The sequence below is a fragment of the Camelus bactrianus genome, chromosome 15, assembly GCF_048773025.1.
Source record: "Camelus bactrianus isolate YW-2024 breed Bactrian camel chromosome 15, ASM4877302v1, whole genome shotgun sequence".
Lineage (NCBI taxonomy): Eukaryota > Metazoa > Chordata > Mammalia > Artiodactyla > Camelidae > Camelus > Camelus bactrianus.
This window is the reverse complement of record NC_133553.1, coordinates 9578563-9598629: the sequence shown is the minus strand read 5'-3', so window position 1 is coordinate 9598629 and position 20067 is coordinate 9578563.

Here is a 20067-nt window from a genome sequence, read left to right as displayed (position 1 = left end):
TGGGGAGGTACTAGCTCCAACTCGGTTTTACAGTGAAAACTGCAGGAACTTCAAACCGGCACTAGGAAACAGACTGAGAAACCAGAGTAAAAGTTTCTCCTGCAACCCGTTCCCTTTGTGCTAGATGAACGAACGTCTCTCCACATGCTCAGTTCTGAGAGATAAGTGTGTGTGAAAGCCGTCCTTCACCTAGCTTGTTGGGAACACAAAGTTTCTTTTCAGTTGCAAACTCCACTCCATACATATATATGGGGAGGTACTAGCTCCAACTCGGTTTTACAATGAAAACTGCAGGAACTTCAAACCGGCACTAGGAAACAGACTGAGAAACCATAGTAAAAGTTTCTCCTGCAACCCGTTCCCTTTGTGCTAGATGAACGAACGTCTCTCCACATGCTCAGTTCTGAGAGATAATTGTGTGTGAAAGCCGTCCTTCACCTAGCTTGTTGGGAACACAAAGTTTCTTTTCAGTTGCAAACTCCACTGCATACATATATAAGGGGAGGTTTTAGCTCCAACTCGGTTTTACAGTGAAAACTGCAGGAACTTCAAACCGGCACTAGGAAACAGACTGAGAAACCAGAGTAAAAGTTTCTCCTGCAACCCGTTCCCTTTGTGCTAGATGAACGAACGTCTCTCCACATGCTCAGTTCTGAGAGATAAGTGTGTGTGAAAGCCGTCCTTCACCAAGGTTGTTGGGAACACAAAGTTTCTTTTCAGTTGCAAACTCCACTCCATACATATATTTGGGGAGGTACTAGCTCCAACTCGGTTTTACAGTGAAAACTGCAGGAACTTCAAACCGGCACTAGGAAAAAGACTGAGAAACCAGAGTAAAAGTTTCTCCTGCAACCCGTTTCCTTTGTGCTAGTTGAACGAACGTCTCTCCACATGCTCAGTTCTGAGAGATAAGTGCGTGTGAAAGCCGTCCTTCACCTAGCTTGTTGGGAACACAAAGTTTCTTTTCAGTTGCAAACTCCACTCCATACATATATATGGGGAGGTGCTTGCTCCAACTCGGTTTTACAGTGAAAACTGCAGGAACTTCAAACCGGCACTAGGAAACAGACTGAGAAACCAGAGTAAAAGTTTCTCCTGCAACCCGTTCCCTTTGTGCTAGATGAACGAACGTCTCTCCACATGCTCAGTTCTGAGACATAAGTGTGTGTGAAAGCCGTCCTTCACCTAGCTTGTTGGGAACACAAAGTTTCTTTTCAGTTGCAAACTCCACTCCATACATATATATGGGGAGGTACTAGCTCCAACTCGGTTTTACAGTGAAAACTGCAGGAACTTCAAACCGGCACTAGGAAACAGACTGAGAAACCAGAGTAAAAGTTTCTCCTGCAACCCGTTCCCTTTTTGCTAGATGAACGAACGTCTCTCCACAAGCTCAGTTCTGAGAGATAAGTGTGTGTGAAAGCCGTCCTTCACCTAGCTTGTTGGGAACACAAAGTTTCTTTTCAGTTGCAAACTCCACTCCATACATATATATGGGGAGGTACTAGCTCCAACTCGCTTTTACAGTGAAAACTGCAGGAACTTCAAACCGGCACTAGGAAACAGACTGAGAAACCAGAGTAAAAGTTTCTCCTGCAACCCGTTCCCTTTGTGCTAGATGAACGAACGTCTCTCCACATGCTCAGTTCTGAGAGATAAGTGTCTGTGAAAGCCGTCCTTCAACTAGCTTGTTGGGAACACAAAGTTTCTTTTCAGTTGCAAACTCCACTCCATACATATATAAGGGGAGGTAGTAGCTCCAACTCGGTTTTACAGTGAAAACTGCAGGAACTTCAAACCGGCACTAGGAAACAGACTGAGAAACCAGAGTAAAAGTTTCTCCTGCAACCCGTTCCCTTTGTGCTAGATGAACGAACGTCTCTCCACATGCTCAGTTCTGAGAGATAAGTGTGTGTGAAAGCCGTCCTTCACCTAGCTTGTTGGGAACACATAGTTTCTTTTCAGTTGCAAAATCCACTCCGTACATATATATAGGGAGGCACTAGCTCCAACTCGGTTTTACAGTGAAAACTGCAGGAACTTCAAACCGGCACTAGGAAACAGACTGAGAAACCAGAGTATTAGTTTCACCTGCAACCCGTTCCCTTTGTGCTAGATGAACGAACGTCTCTCCACATGCTCAGTTCTAAGAGATAAGTGTGTGTGAAAGCCGTCCTTCACCTAGCTTCTTGGGAACACAAAGGTTCTTTTCAGTTGCAAACCCCACTCCATACATATATAAGGGGAGGTAGTAGCTCCAACTCGGTTTTACAGTGAAAACTGCAGGAACTTCAAACCGGCACTAGGAAACAGACTGAGAAACCAGAGTAAAAGTTTCTCCTGCAACCCGTTTCCTTTGTGCTAGTTGAACGAACGTCTCTCCACATGCTCAGTTCTGAGAGATAAGTGCGTGTGAAAGCCGTCCTTCACCTAGCTTGTTGGGAACACAAAGTTTCTTTTCAGTTGCAAACTCCACTCCATACATATATATGGGGAGGTAGTAGCTCCAACTCGGTTTTACAGTGAAAACTGCAGGAACTTCAAACCGGCACTAGGAAACAGACTGAGAAACCAGAGTAAAAGTTTCTCCTGCAACCCGTTCCCTTTGTGCTAGATGAACGAACGTCTCTCCACATGCTCAGTTCTGAGAGATAAGTGTGTGTGAAAGCCGTCCTTCACCTAGCTTGTTGGGAACACAAAGTTTCTTTTCAGATGCAAACTCCACTCCATACATATATAAGTGGAGGTAGTAGCTCCAACTCTGTTTTCCAGTGAAAACTGCAGGAACTTCAAACCGGCACTAGGAAACAGACTGAGAAACCAGAGTAAAAGTTTCTCCTGCAACCCGTTCCCTTTGTGCTAGATGAACGAACGTCTCTCCACATGCTCAGTTCTGAGAGATAAGTGTGTGTGAAAGCCGTCCTTCACCTAGCTTGTTGGGAACACATAGTTTCTTTTCAGTTGCAAACTCCACTCCGTACATATATATAGGGAGGCACTAGCTCCAACCCGGTTTTACAGTGAAAACTGCAGGAACTTCAAACCGGCACTAGGAAACAGACTGAGAAACCAGAGTATTAGTTTCTCCTGCAACCCGTTCCCTTTGTGCTAGATGAACGAACGTCTCTCCACATGCTCAGTTCTGAGAGATAAGTGTGTGTGAAAGCCGTCCTTCACCTAGCTTGTTGGGAACACAAAGTTTCTTTTCAGTTGCAAACTCCACTCCATACATATATATGGGGAGGTAGTAGCTCCAACTCGGTTTTACAGTGAAAACTGCAGGAACTTCAAACCGGCACTAGGAAACAGGCTGAGAAACCAGAGTAAAAGTTTCTCCTGCAACCCGTTCCCTTTGTGCTAGATGAACGAACGTCTCTCCACATGCTCAGTTCTGAGAGATAAGTGTGTGTGAAAGCCGTCCTTCACCTAGCTTGTTGGGAACACAAAGTTTCTTTTCAGTTGCAAACTCCACTCCATACATATATATGGGGAGGTACTAGCTCCAACTCTGTTTTACAGTGAAAACTGCAGGAACATCAAACCGGCACTAGGAAACAGACTGAGAAACCAGAGTAAAAGTTTCTCCTGCAACCCGTTCCCTTTGTGCTAGATGAACGAACGTCTCTCCACATGCTCAGTTCTGAGAGATAAGTGTGTGTGAAAGCCGTCCTTCAACTAGCTTGTTGGGAACACAAAGTTTCTTTTCAGTTGCAAACACCTCTCCATACATATATATGGGGAGGTACTAGCTTCAACTCGGTTTTACAGTGAAAACTGCAGGAACTTCAAAACGGCACTAGGAAACAGACTGAGAAACCAGAGTAAAAGTTTCTCCTGCAACCCGTTCCCTTTGTGCTAGATGAACAAACGTCTCTCCACATGCTCAGTTCTGAGAGATAAGTGTGTGTGAAAGCCGTCCTTCACCTAGCTTGTTGGGAACACAAAGTTTCTTTTCAGTTGCAAACTCCACTCCATACATATATATGGGGAGGTAGTAGCTCCAACTCGGTTTTACAGTGAAAACTGCAGGAACTTCAAACCGGCACAAGGAAACAGACTGAGAAACCAGAGTAAAAGTTTCTCCTGCAACCCGTTCCCTTTGTGCTAGATGAACGAACGTCTCTCCACATGCTCAGTTCTGAGAGATAAGTGTGTGTGAAAGCCGTCCTTCACCTAGCTTGTTGGGAACACAAAGTTTCTTTTCTCTTGCAAACCCCATTCCATACATATACTTGGGGAAGTACTAGCTCCAACTCGGTTTTACAGTGAAAACTGCAGGAACTTCAAACCGGCACTAGGAAACAGACTGAGAAACCAGAGTAAAAGTTTCCCCTGCAACCCGTTCCCTTTGTGCTAGATGAACGAACGTCTCTCCACATGCTCAGTTCTGAGAGATAAGTGTGTGTGAAAGCCGTCCTTCACCTAGCTTGTTGGAAACACAAAGTTTCTTTTCAGTTGCAAACTCCACTCCATACATATATATGGGGAGGTACTAGATCCAACCCGGTTTTACAGTGAAAACTGCAGGAACTTCAAACCGGCACTAGGAAACAGACTGAGAAACCAGAGTAAAAGTTTCTCCTGGAACCCGTTCCCTTTGTGCTAGATGAACGAACGTCTCTCCACTTGCTCAGTTCTGAGAGATAAGTGTGTGTGAAAGCCGTCCTTCACCTAGCTTGTTGGGAACACAAAGTTTCTTTCCAGTTGCAAACTCCACCTCATACATATCTAAGGGGAGGTACTACCTCCATCCCGGTTTTACAGTGAAAACTGCAGGAACTTCAAACCGGCACTAGGAAACAGACTGAGAAACCAGAGTAAAAGTTTCTCCTGTAACCCGTTCCCTCTGTGCTAGGTGAACGAAAATCTCTCCACATGCTCAGTTCTGAGAGATATTTGTGAGTGAAAGCCGTAATTCTTGTAGCTTGTTGGGAACACATAGATTCTTTTCAGTTGCAAACTCCACTCCATACATATATAAGGGGAGGTACTAGCTCCAACTCGGTTTTACAGTGAAAACTGCAGGAACTTCAAACCGGCACTAGGAAACAGACTGAGAAACCAGAGTAAAAGTTTCTCCTGCAATCCGTTCCCTTTGTGCTAGATGAACGAACGTCTCTCCACATGCTCAGTTCTGAGAGATAAGTGTGTGTGAAAGCCGTCCTTCACCTAGCTTGTTGGGAACACAAAGTTTCTTTTCAGTTGCAAACTCCACTCCATACATATATATGGGGAGGTATTAGCTCCAACTCGGTTTTACAGTGAAAACTGCAGGAACTTCAAACCGGCACTAGGAAACAGACTGAGAAACCAGAGTAAAAGTATCTCCTGCAACCCGTTCCCTTTGTGCTAGATGAACGAACGTCTCTCCACATGCTCAGTTCTGAGAGATAAGTGTGTGTGAAAGCCGTCCTTCACCTAGCTTGTTGGGAACACAAAGTTTCTTTTCAGTTGCAAACTCCACTCCATACATATATATGGGGAGGTACTAGCTCCAACTCTGTTTTACAGTGAAAAATGCAGGAACTTCAAACCGGCACTAGGAAACAGACTGAGAAAACAGAGTAAAAGTTTCTCCTGCAACCCGTTCCCTTTGTGCTAGATGAACGAACGTCTCTCCACATGCTCAGTTCTGAGACATAAGTGTGTTTGAAAGACGTCCTTCACCTAGCTTGTTGGGAACACAAAGTTTCTTTTCAGTTGCAAACTCCACTCCATACATATACATGGGGAGGTACTAGCTCCAACTCGGTTTTACAGTGAAAACTGCAGGAAATTCAAACCGGCACTAGGAAACAGACTGAGAAACCAGAGTAAAAGTTTCTCCTGCAACCCGTTCCCTTTGTGCTAGATGAACGAACGTCTCTCCACATGCTCAGTTCTGAGAGATAAGTGTGTGTGAAAGCCGTCCTTCACCTAGCTTGTTGGGAACACAAAGTTTCTTTTCAGTTGCAAACTCCACTCCATACATATATATGGGGAGGTACTAGCTCCAACTCGGTTTTACAGTGAAAAATGCAGGAACTTCAAACCGGCACTAGGAAACAGACTGAGAAACCAGAGTAAAAGTTTCTCCTGCAACCCGTTCCCTTTGTGCTAGATGAACGAACGTCTCTCCACATGCTCAGTTCTGAGAGATAAGTGTGTGTGAAAGCCGTCCTTCACCTAGCTTGTTGGGAACACATAGTTTCTTTTCAGTTGCAAACTCCACTCCGTACATATATATGGGGAGGTACTAGCTCCAACTCGGTTTTACAGTGAAAACTGCAGGAACTTCAAACCGGCACTAGGAAACAGACTGAGAAACCAGAGTGAAATTTTCTCCTGCAACCCGTTCCCTTTGTGCTAGATGAACGAACGTCTCTCCACATGCTCAGTTCTGAGAGATAAGTGGGTGTGAAAGCCGTCCTTCACCAAGGTTGTTGGGAACACAAAGTTTCTTTTCAGTTGCAAACTCCACTCCATACATATATTTGGGGAGGTACTAGCTCCAACTCAGTTTTACAGTGAAAACTGCAGGAACTTCAAACCGGCACTAGGAAACAGACTGAGAAACCAGAGTAAAAGTTTCTCCTGCAACCCGTTTCCTTTGTGCTAGTTGAACGAACGTCTCTCCACATGCTCAGTTCTGAGAGATAAGTGCGTGTGAAAGCCGTCCTTCACCTAGCTTGCTGGGAACACAAACTTTCTTTTCAGTTGCAAACTCCACTCCATACATATATAAAGGGAGGTGCTTGCTCCAACTCGGTTTTACAGTGAAAACTGCAGGAACTTCAAACCGGCACTAGGAAACAGACTGAGAAACCAGAGTAAAAGTTTCTCCTGCAACCCGTTCCCTTTGTGCTAGATGAACGAACGTCTCTCCACATGCTCAGTTCTGAGAGATAAGTGTGTGTGAAAGCCGTCCTTCACCTAGCTTGTTGGGAACACAAAGTTTCTTTTCAGTTGCAAACTCCACTCCATACATATATATGGGGAGGTAGTAGCTCCAACTCGGTTTTACAGTGAAAACTGCAGGAACTTCAAACCGGCACTAGGAAACAGACTGAGAAACCAGAGTAAAAGTTTCACCTGCAACCCGTTCCCTTTGTGCTAGATTAACGAACGTCTCTCCAAAAGCTCAGTTCTGAGAGTTAAGTGTGTGTGAAAGCCGTCCTTCACCTAGCTTGTTGGGAACACAAAGTTTCTGTTCAGTTGCAAACTCCACTCCATACATATATATGGGGAGGTACTAGCTCCAACTCGGTTTTACAGTGAAAACTGCAGGAACTTCAAACCGGCACTAGGAAACAGACTGAGAAACCAGAGTAAAAGTTTCTCCTGCAACCCGTTCCCTTTGTGCTAGATGAACGAAAGTCTCTCCACAAGCTCAGTTCTGAGAGATAAGTGTGTGTGAAAGCCGTCCTTCACCTAGCTTGTTGGGAACACAAAGTTTCTTTTCGTTGCAAACTCCACTCCATACATATATATGGGGAGGTACTAGCTCCAACTCGGTTTTACAGTGAAAACTGCAGGAACTTCAAACCGGCACTAGGAAACAGACTGAGAAACCAGAGTAAAAGTTTCTCCTGCAACCCGTTCCCTTTGTGCTAGATGAACGAACGTCTCTCCACATGCTCAGTTTTGAGAGATAAGTGTGTGTGAAAGCCGTCCTTCACCAAGCTTGTTGGGAACACAAAGTTTCTTTTCAGTTGCAAACTCCACTCCATACATATATATGGGGAGGTAGTAGCTCCAACTCGGTTTTACAGTGAAAACTGCAGGAACTTCAAACCGGCACTAGGAAACAGACTGAGAAACCAGAGTAAAAGTTTCTCCTGCAACCCGTTCCCTTTGTGCTAGATGAACGAACGTCTCTCCACATGCTCAGTTCTGAGAGATAAGTGTGTGTGAAAGCCGTCCTTCACCTAGCTTGTTGGGAACACAAAGGTTCTTTTCAGTTGCAAACTCCACTCCATACATATATATGGGAAGGTACTAGCTCCAACTCGGTTTTACAGTGAAAACTGCAGGAACTTCAAACCGGCACTAGGAAACAGACTGAGAAACCAGAGTAAAAGTTTCCCCTGCAACCAGTTCCCTTTGTGCTAGATGAACGAACGTCTCTCCACATGCTCAGTTCTGAGAGATAAGTGCGTGTGAAAGCCGTCCTTCACCTAGCTTGTTGGGAACACAAAGGTTCTTTTCAGTTGCAAACTCCACTCCATACATATATAAGGGGAGGTAGTAGCTCCAACTCGGTTTTAAAGTGAAAACTGCAGGAACTTCAAACCGGCACTAGGAAACAGACTGAGAAACCAGAGTAAAAGTTTCTCCTGCAACCCGTTCCCTTTGTGCTAGATGAACGAACGTCTCTCCACATGCTCAGTTCTGAGAGATAAGTGTGTGTGAAAGCCGTCCTTCACCTAGCTTGTTGGGAACAAAAAGTTTCTTTTCAGTTGCAAACTCCACTCCATACATATATATGGGGAGGTACTAGCTCCAACTCGGTTTTACAGTGAAAACTGCAGGAACTTCAAACCGGCACTAGGAAACAGACTGAGAAACCAGAGTAAAAGTTTCTCCTGCAACCCGTTCCCTTTGTGCTAGATGAACGAACGTCTCTCCACATGCTCAGTTCTGAGAGATAAGTGTGTGTGAAAGCCGTCCTTCACCTAGCTTGTTGGGAACACAAAGTTTCTTTTCAGTTGCAAACTCCACTCCATACATATATATGGGGAGGTAGTAGCTCCAACTCGGTTTTACAGTGAAAACTGCAGGAACTTCAAACCGGCACTAGGAAACAGACTGAGAAACCAGAGTAAAAGTTTCTCCTGCAACCCGTTCCCTTTGTGCTAGATGAACGAACGTCTCTCCACATGCTCAGTTCTGAGAGATAAGTGTGTGTGAAAGCCGTCCTTCACCTAGCTTGTTGGGAACACAAAGGTTCTTTTCAGTTGCAAACTCCACTCCATACATATATATGGGAAGGTACTAGCTCCAACTCGGTTTTACAGTGAAAACTGCAGGAACTTCAAACCGGCACTAGGAAACAGACTGAGAAACCAGAGTAAAATTTCTCCTGCAACCCGTTCCCTTTGTGCTAGATGAACGAACGTCTCTCCACATGCTCAGTTCTGAGAGATAAGTGTGTGTGAAAGCCGTCCTTCACCTAGCTTGTTGGGAACACAAAGTTTCTTTTCAGTTGCAAACTCCACTCCATACATATATATGGGGAGGTACTAGCTCCAACTCGGTTTTACAGTGAAAACTGCAGGAACTTCAAACCGGCACTAGGAAACAGACTGAGAAACCAGAGTAAAAGTTTCTCCTGCAACCCGTTCCCTTTGTGCTAGATGAACGAACGTCTCTCCACATGCTCAGTTCTGAGAGATAAGTGTGTGTGAAAGCCGTCCTTCACCTAGCTTGTTGGGAACACAAAGTTTCTTTTCAGTTGCAAACTCCACTCCATACATATATATGGGGAGGTACTAGCTCCAACTCGGTTTTACAATGAAAACTGCAGGAACTTCAAACCGGCACTAGGAAACAGACTGAGAAACCATAGTAAAAGTTTCTCCTGCAACCCGTTCCCTTTGTGCTAGATGAACGAACGTCTCTCCACATGCTCAGTTCTGAGAGATAAGTGTGTGTGAAAGCCGTCCTTCACCTAGCTTGTTGGGAACACAAAGTTTCTTTTCAGTTGCAAACTCCACTGCATACATATATAAGGGGAGGTTTTAGCTCCAACTCGGTTTTACAGTGAAAACTGCAGGAACTTCAAAACGGCACTAGGAAACAGACTGAGAAACCAGAGTAAAAGTATCTACTGCAACCCGTTCCCTTTGTGCTAGATGAACGAACGTCTCTCCACATGCTCAGTTCTGAGAGATAAGTGTGTGAAAGCCGTCCTTCACCTAGCTTGTTGGGAACACAAAGTTTCTTTTCAGTTGCAAACTCCACTCCATACATATATATGGGGAGGTAGTAGCTCCAACTCGGTTTTACAGTGAAAACTGCAGGAACTTCAAACCGGCACTAGGAAACAGACTGAGAAAACAGAGTAAAAGTTTCTCCTGCAACCCGTTCCCTTTGTGCTAGATGAACGAACGTCTCTCCACATGCTCAGTTCTGAGACATAAGTGTGTGTGAAAGCCGTCCTTCACCTAGCTTGTTGGGAACACAAAGTTTCTTTTCAGTTGCAAACTCCACTCCATACATATATATGGGGAGGTACTAGCTCCAACTCGGGTTTACAGTGAAAACTGCAGGAACTTCAAACCGGCACTAGGAAACAGACTGAGAAACCAGAGTAAAAGTTTCTCCTGCAACCCGTTCCCTTTGTGCTAGATGAACGAACGTCTCTCCACATGCTCAGTTCTGAGAGATAAGGGTGTGTGAAAGCCGTCCTTCAACTAGCTTGTTGGGAACACAAAGTCTCTTTTCAGTTGCAAACTCCACTCCATACATATATATGGGGAGGTACTAGCTCCAACTCGGTTTTACAGTGAAAACTGCAGGAACTTCAAACCGGCACTAGGAAACATACTGAGAAACCAGAGTAAAAGTTTCTCCTGCAACCCGTTCCCTTTGTGCTAGATGAACGAACGTCTCTCCACATGCTCAGTTCTGAGAGATAAGTGTGTGTGAAAGCCGTCCTTCACCAAGGTTGTTGGGAACACAAAGTTTCTTTTCAGTTGCTAACTCCACTCCATTCATATATTTGGGGAGGTACTAGCTCCAACTCTGTTTTACAGTGAAAACTGCAGGAACTTCAAACCGGCACTAGGAAACAGACTGAGAAACCAGAGTAAAAGTTTCTCCTGCAACCCGTTTCCTTTGTGCTAGTTGAACGAACGTCTCTCCACATGCTCAGTTCTGAGAGATAAGTGCGTGTGAAAGCCGTCCTTCACCTAGCTTGTTGGGAACACAAAGTTTCTTTTCAGTTGCAAACTCCACTCCATACATATATATGGGGAGGTGCTTGCTCCAACTCGGTTTTACAGTGAAAACTGCAGGAACTTCAAACCGACACTAGGAAACAGACTGAGAAACCAGAGTAAAAGTTTCTCCTGCAACCCGTTCCCTTTGTGCTACATGAACGAACGTCTCTCCACATGCTCAGTTCTGAGAGATAAGTGTGTGTGAAAGCCGTCCTTCACCTAGCTTGTTGGGAACACAAAGTTTCTTTTCAGTTGCAAACTCCACTCCATACATATATATGTGGAGGTAGTAGCTCCAACTCGGTTTTACAGTGAAAACTGCAGGAACTTCAAACCGGCACTAGGAAACAGACTGAGAAACCAGAGTAAAAGTTTCTCCTGCAACCCGTTCCCTTTGTGCTAGATGAACGAACGTCTCTCCACAAGCTCAGTTCTGAGAGATAAGTGTGTGTGAAAGCCGTCCTTCACCTAGCTTGTTGGGAACACAAAGTTTCTTTTCGTTGCAAACTCCACTCCATACATATATATGGGGAGGTACTAGCTCCAACTCGGTTTTACAGTGAAAACTGCAGGAACTTCAAACCGGCACTAGGAAACAGACTGAGAAACCAGAGTAAAAGTTTCTCCTGCAACCCGTTCCCTTTGTGCTAGATGAACGAACGTCTCTCCACATGCTCAGTTCTGAGAGATAAGTGTGTGTGAAAGCCGTCCTTCACCTAGCTTGTTGGGAACACAAAGTTTCTTTTCAGTTGCAAACTCCACTCCATACATATATATGGGGAGGTAGTAGCTCCAACTCGGTTTTACAGTGAAAACTGCAGGAACTTCAAACCGGCACTAGGAAACAGACTGAGAAACCAGAGTAAAAGTTTCTCCTGCAACCCGTTCCCTTTGTGCTACATGAACGAACGTCTCTCCACATGCTCAGTTCTGAGAGATAAGTGTGTGTGAAAGCCGTCCTTCACCTAGCTTGTTGGGAACACAAAGGTTCTTTTCAGTTGCAAACTCCACTCCATACATATATATGGGAAGGTACTAGCTCCAACTCGGTTTTACAGTGAAAACTGCAGGAACTTCAAACCGGCACTAGGAAAAAGACTGAGAAACCAGAGTAAAAGTTTCCCCTGCAACCCGTTCCCTTTGTGCTAGATGAACGAACGTCTCTCCACATGCTCAGTTCTGAGAGATAAGTGTGTGTGAAAGCCGTCCTTCACCTAGCTTGTTGGGAACACAAAGGTTCTTTTCAGTTGCAAACTCCACTCCATACATATATAAGGGGAGGTAGTAGCTCCAACTCGGTTTTACAGTGAAAACTGCAGGAACTTCAAACCGGCACTAGGAAACAGACTGAGAAACCAGAGTAAAAGTTTCTCCTGCAACCCGTTCCCTTTGTGCTAGATGAACGAACGTCTCTCCACATGCTCAGTTCTGAGAGATAAGTGTGTGTGAAAGCCGTCCTTCACCTAGCTTGTTGGGAACACAAAGTTTCTTTTCAGTTGCAAACTCCACTCCATACATATATATGGGGAGGTACTAGCTCCAACTCGGTTTTACAGTGAAAACTGCAGGAACTTCAAACCGGCATTAGGAAACAGACTGAGAAACCAGAGTAAAAGTTTCTCCTGCAACCCGTTCCCTTTGTGCTAGATGAACGAACGTCTCTCCACATGCTCAGTTCTGAGAGATAAGTGTGTGTGAAAGCCGTCCTTCACCTAGCTTGTTGGGAACACAAAGGTTCTTTTCAGTTGCAAACTCCACTCCATACATATATATGGGGAGGTAGTAGCTCCAACTCGGTTTTACAGTGAAAACTGCAGGAACTTCAAACCGGCACTAGGAAACAGACTGAGAAACCAGAGTAAAAGTTTCTCCTGCAACCCGTTCCCTTTGTGCTAGATGAACGAACGTCTCTCCACATGCTCAGTTCTGAGAGATAAGTGTGTGTGAAAGCCGTCCTTCACCTAGCTTGTTGGGATCACAAAGGTTCTTTTCAGTTGCAAACTCCACTCCATACATATATATGGGAAGGTACTAGCTCCAACTCGGTTTTACAGTGAAAACTGCAGGAACTTCAAAACGGCACTAGGAAACAGACTGAGAAACCAGAGTAAAAGTATCTCCTGCAACCCGTTCCCTTTGTGCTAGATGAACGAACGTCTCTCCACATGCTCAGTTCTGAGAGATAAGTGTGTGAAAGCCGTCCTTCACCTAGCTTGTTGGGAACACAAAGTTTCTTTTCAGTTGCAAACTCCACTCCATACATATATATGGGGAGGTAGTAGCTCCAACTCGGTTTTACAGTGAAAACTGCAGGAACTTCAAACCGGCACTAGGAAACAGACTGAGAAAACAGAGTAAAAGTTTCTCCTGCAACCCGTTCCCTTTGTGCTAGATGAACGAACGTCTCTCCACATGCTCAGTTCTGAGACATAAGTGTGTGTGAAAGCCGTCCTTCACCTAGCTTGTTGGGAACACAAAGTTTCTTTTCAGTTGCAAACTCCACTCCATACATATATATGGGGAGGTACTAGCTCCAACTCGGTTTTACAGTGAAAACTGCAGGAACTTCAAACCGGCACTAGGAAACAGACTGAGAAACCAGAGTAAAAGTTTCTCCTGCAACCCGTTCCCTTTGTGCTAGATGAACGAACGTCTCTCCACATGCTCAGTTCTGAGAGATAAGGGTGTGTGAAAGCCGTCCTTCAACTAGCTTGTTGGGAACACAAAGTCTCTTTTCAGTTGCAAACTCCACTCCATACATATATATGGGGAGGTACTAGCTCCAACTCGGTTTTACAGTGAAAACTGCAGGAACTTCAAACCGGCACTAGGAAACATACTGAGAAACCAGAGTAAAAGTTTCTCCTGCAACCCGTTCCCTTTGTGCTAGATGAACGAACGTCTCTCCACATGCTCAGTTCTGAGAGATAAGTGTGTGTGAAAGCCGTCCTTCACCAAGGTTGTTGGGAACACAAAGTTTCTTTTCAGTTGCTAACTCCACTCCATTCATATATTTGGGGAGGTACTAGCTCCAACTCTGTTTTACAGTGAAAACTGCAGGAACTTCAAACCGGCACTAGGAAACAGACTGAGAAACCAGAGTAAAAGTTTCTCCTGCAACCCGTTTCCTTTGTGCTAGTTGAACGAACGTCTCTCCACATGCTCAGTTCTGAGAGATAAGTGCGTGTGAAAGCCGTCCTTCACCTAGCTTGTTGGGAACACAAAGTTTCTTTTCAGTTGCAAACTCCACTCCATACATATATATGGGGAGGTGCTTGCTCCAACTCGGTTTTACAGTGAAAACTGCAGGAACTTCAAACCGACACTAGGAAACAGACTGAGAAACCAGAGTAAAAGTTTCTCCTGCAACCCGTTCCCTTTGTGCTACATGAACGAACGTCTCTCCACATGCTCAGTTCTGAGAGATAAGTGTGTGTGAAAGCCGTCCTTCACCTAGCTTGTTGGGAACACAAAGTTTCTTTTCAGTTGCAAACTCCACTCCATACATATATATGTGGAGGTAGTAGCTCCAACTCGGTTTTACAGTGAAAACTGCAGGAACTTCAAACCGGCACTAGGAAACAGACTGAGAAACCAGAGTAAAAGTTTCTCCTGCAACCCGTTCCCTTTGTGCTAGATGAACGAACGTCTCTCCACAAGCTCAGTTCTGAGAGATAAGTGTGTGTGAAAGCCGTCCTTCACCTAGCTTGTTGGGAACACAAAGTTTCTTTTCGTTGCAAACTCCACTCCATACATATATATGGGGAGGTACTAGCTCCAACTCGGTTTTACAGTGAAAACTGCAGGAACTTCAAACCGGCACTAGGAAACAGACTGAGAAACCAGAGTAAAAGTTTCTCCTGCAACCCGTTCCCTTTGTGCTAGATGAACGAACGTCTCTCCACATGCTCAGTTCTGAGAGATAAGTGTGTGTGAAAGCCGTCCTTCACCTAGCTTGTTGGGAACACAAAGTTTCTTTTCAGTTGCAAACTCCACTCCATACATATATATGGGGAGGTAGTAGCTCCAACTCGGTTTTACAGTGAAAACTGCAGGAACTTCAAACCGGCACTAGGAAACAGACTGAGAAACCAGAGTAAAAGTTTCTCCTGCAACCCGTTCCCTTTGTGCTACATGAACGAACGTCTCTCCACATGCTCAGTTCTGAGAGATAAGTGTGTGTGAAAGCCGTCCTTCACCTAGCTTGTTGGGAACACAAAGGTTCTTTTCAGTTGCAAACTCCACTCCATACATATATATGGGAAGGTACTAGCTCCAACTCGGTTTTACAGTGAAAACTGCAGGAACTTCAAACCGGCACTAGGAAAAAGACTGAGAAACCAGAGTAAAAGTTTCCCCTGCAACCCGTTCCCTTTGTGCTAGATGAACGAACGTCTCTCCACATGCTCAGTTCTGAGAGATAAGTGTGTGTGAAAGCCGTCCTTCACCTAGCTTGTTGGGAACACAAAGGTTCTTTTCAGTTGCAAACTCCACTCCATACATATATAAGGGGAGGTAGTAGCTCCAACTCGGTTTTACAGTGAAAACTGCAGGAACTTCAAACCGGCACTAGGAAACAGACTGAGAAACCAGAGTAAAAGTTTCTCCTGCAACCCGTTCCCTTTGTGCTAGATGAACGAACGTCTCTCCACATGCTCAGTTCTGAGAGATAAGTGTGTGTGAAAGCCGTCCTTCACCTAGCTTGTTGGGAACACAAAGTTTCTTTTCAGTTGCAAACTCCACTCCATACATATATATGGGGAGGTACTAGCTCCAACTCGGTTTTACAGTGAAAACTGCAGGAACTTCAAACCGGCATTAGGAAACAGACTGAGAAACCAGAGTAAAAGTTTCTCCTGCAACCCGTTCCCTTTGTGCTAGATGAACGAACGTCTCTCCACATGCTCAGTTCTGAGAGATAAGTGTGTGTGAAAGCCGTCCTTCACCTAGCTTGTTGGGAACACAAAGGTTCTTTTCAGTTGCAAACTCCACTCCATACATATATATGGGGAGGTAGTAGCTCCAACTCGGTTTTACAGTGAAAACTGCAGGAACTTCAAACCGGCACTAGGAAACAGACTGAGAAACCAGAGTAAAAGTTTCTCCTGCAACCCGTTCCCTTTGTGCTAGATGAACGAACGTCTCTCCACATGCTCAGTTCTGAGAGATAAGTGTGTGTGAAAGCCGTCCTTCACCTAGCTTGTTGGGATCACAAAGGTTCTTTTCAGTTGCAAACTCCACTCCATACATATATATGGGAAGGTACTAGCTCCAACTCGGTTTTACAGTGAAAACTGCAGGAACTTCAAACCGGCACTAGGAAACAGACTGAGAAACCAGAGTAAAAGTTTCTCCTGCAACCCGTTCCCTTTGTGCTAGATGAACGAACGTCTCTCCACATGCTCAGTTCTGAGAGATAAGTGTGTGTGAAAGCCGTCCTTCACCTAGCTTGTTGGGAACACAAAGGTTCTTTTCAGTTGCAAACTCCACTCCATACATATATAAGGGGAGGTAGTAGCTCCAACTCGGTTTTACAGTGAAAACTGCAGGAACTTCAAACCGGCACTAGGAAACAGACTGAGAAACCAGAGTAAAAGTTTCTCCTGCAACCCGTTCCCTTTGTGCTAGATGAACGAACGTCTCTCCACATGCTCAGTTCTGAGAGATAAGTGTGTGTGAAAGCCGTCCTTCACCTAGCTTGTTGGGAACACAAAGTTTCTTTTCAGTTGCAAACTCCACTCCATACATATATATGGGGAGGTACTAGCTCCAACTCGGTTTTACAGTGAAAACTGCAGGAACTTCAAACCGGCACTAGGAAACAGACTGAGAAACCAGAGTAAAAGTTTCTCCTGCAACCCGTTCCCTTTGTGCTAGATGAACGAACGTCTCTCCACATGCTCAGTTCTGAGAGATAAGTGTGTGTGAAAGCCGTCCTTCACCTAGCTTGTTGGGAACACAAAGTTTCTTTTCAGTTGCAAACTCCACTCCATACATATATATGGGGAGGTACTAGCTCCAACTCGGTTTTACAGTGAAAACTGCAGGAACTTCAAACCGGCACTAGGAAACAGACTGAGAAACCAGAGTAAAAGTTTCTCCTGCAACCCGTTCCCTTTGTGCTAGATGAACGAACGTCTCTCCACATGCTCAGTTCTGAGAGATAAGTGTGTGTGAAAGCCGTCCTTCACCTAGCTTGTTGGGAACACAAAGTTTCTTTTCAGTTGCAAACTCCACTCCATACATATATAAGAGGAGGTATTAGCTCCAACTCGGTTTTACAGTGAAAACTGCAGGAACTTCAAACCGGCACTAGGAAACAGACTGAGAAACCAGAGTAAAAGTATCTCCTGCAACCCGTTCCCTTTGTGCTAGATGAACGAACGTCTCTCCACATGCTCAGTTCTGAGAGATAAGTGTGTGAAAGCCGTCCTTCACCTAGCTTGTTGGGAACACAAAGTTTCTTTTCAGTTGCAAACTCCACTCCATACATATATATGGGGAGGTAGTAGCTCCAACTCGGTTTTACAGTGAAAACTGCAGGAACTTCAAACCGGCACTAGGAAACAGACTGAGAAAACAGAGTAAAAGTTTCTCCTGCAACCCGTTCCCTTTGTGCTAGATGAACGAACGTCTCTCCACATGCTCAGTTCTGAGAGATAAGTGTGTGTGAAAGCCGTCCTTCACCTAGCTTGTTGGGAACACAAAGTCTCTTTTCAGTTGCAAACTCCACTCCATACATATATATGGGGAGGTACTAGCTCCAACTCGGTTTTACAGTGAAAACTGCAGGAACTTCAAACCGGCACTAGGAAACATACTGAGAAACCAGAGTAAAAGTTTCTCCTGCAACCCGTTCCCTTTGTGCTAGATGAACGAACGTCTCTCCACATGCTCAGTTCTGAGAGAAAAGTGTGTGTGAAAGCCGTCCTTCACCAAGGTTGTTGGGAACACAAAGTTTCTTTTCAGTTGCAAACTCCACTCCATTCATATATTTGGGGAGGTACTAGCTCCAACTCTGTTTTACAGTGAAAACTGCAGGAACTTCAAACCGGCACTAGGAAACAGACTGAGAAAAAAGGGTAAAAGTTTCTCCTGCAACCCGTTTCCTTTGTGCTAGTTGAACGAACGTCTCTCCACATGCTCAGTTCTGAGAGATAAGTGCGTGTGAAAGCCGTCCTTCACCTAGCTTGTTGGGAACACAAAGTTTCTTTTCAGTTGCAAACTCCACTCCATACATATATATGGGGAGGTACTTGCTCCAACTCGGTTTTACAGTGAAAACTGAAGGAACTTCAAACCGACACTAGGAAACAGACTGAGAAACCAGAGTAAAAGTTTCTCCTGCAACCCGTTCCCTTTGTGCTAGATGAACGAACGTCTCTCCACATGCTCAGTTCTGAGAGATAAGTGTGTGTGAAAGCCGTCCTTCACCTAGCTTGTTGGGAACACAAAGTTTCTTTTCAGTTGCAAACTCCACTCCATACATATATATGGGGAGGTAGTAGCTCCAACTCGGTTTTACAGTGAAAACTGCAGGAACTTCAAACCGGCACTAGGAAACAGACTGAGAAACCAGAGTAAAAGTTTCTCCTGCAACCCGTTCCCTTTGTGCTAGATGAACGAACGTCTCTCCACAAGCTCAGTTCTGAGAGATAAGTGTGTGTGAAAGCCGTCCTTCACCTAGCTTGTTGGGAACACAAAGTTTCTTTTCATTGCAAACTTCACTCCATACATATATATGGGGAGGTACTAGCTCCAACTCGGTTTTACAGTGAAAACTGCAGGAACTTCAAACCGGCACTAGGAAACAGACTGAGAAACCAGAGTAAAAGTTTCTCCTGCAACCCGTTCCCTTTGTGCTAGATGAACGAAGGTCTCTCCACATGCTCAGTTCTGAGAGATAAGTGTGTGTGAAAGCCGTCCTTCACCTAGCTTGTTGGGAACACAAAGGTTCTTTTCAGTTGCAAACTCCACTCCATACATATATATGGGGAGGTAGTAGCTCCAACTCGGTTTTACAGTGAAAACTGCAGGAACTTCAAACCGGCACTAGGAAACAGACTGAGAAACCAGAGTAAAAGTTTCTCCTGCAACCCGTTCCCTTTGTGCTAGATGAACGAACGTCTCTCCACATGCTCAGTTCTGAGAGATAAGTGTGTGTGAAAGCCGTCCTTCACCTAGCTTGTTGGGAACACAAAGGTTCTTTTCAGTTGCAAACTCCACTCCATACATATATATGGGAAGGTACTAGCTCCAACTCGGTTTTACAGTGAAAACTGCAGGAACTTCAAACCGGCACTAGGAAACAGACTGAGAAACCAGAGTAAAAGTTTCTCCTGCAACCCGTTCCCTTTGTGCTAGATGAACGAACGTCTCTCCACATGCTCAGTTCTGAGAGATAAGTGTGTGTGAAAGCCGTCCTTCACCTAGCTTGTTGGGAACACAAAGGTTATTTTCAGTTGCAAACTCCACTCCATACATATATAAGGGGAGGTAGTAGCTCCAACTCGGTTTTACAGTGAAAACTGCAGGAACTTCAAACAGGCACTAGGAAACAGACTGAGAAACCAGAGTAAAAGTTTCTCCTGCAACCCGTTCCCTTTGTGCTAGATGAACGAACGTCTCTCCACATGCTCAGTTCTGAGAGATAAGTGTGTGTGAAAGCCGTCCTTCACCTAGCTTGTTGGGAACACAAAGTTTCTTTTCAGTTGCAAACTCCACTCCATACATATATAAGGGGAGGTATTAGCTCCAACTCGGTTTTACAGTGAAAACTGCAGGAACTTCAAACCGGCACTAGGAAACAGACTGAGAAACCAGAGTAAAAGTATCTCCTGCAACCCGTTCCCTTTGTGCTAGATGAACGAACGTCTCTCCACATGCTCAGTTCTGAGAGATAAGTGTGTGAAAGCCGTCCTTCACCTAGCTTGTTTGGAACACAAAGTTTCTTTTCAGTTGCAAACTCCACTCCATACATATATATGGGGAGGTAGTAGCTCCAACTCGGTTTTACAGTGAAAACTGCAGGAACTTCAAACCGGCACTAGGAAACAGACTGAGAAAACAGAGTAAAAGTTTCTCCTGCAACCCGTTCCCTTTGTGCTAGATGAACGAACGTCTCTCCACATGCACAGTTCTGAGA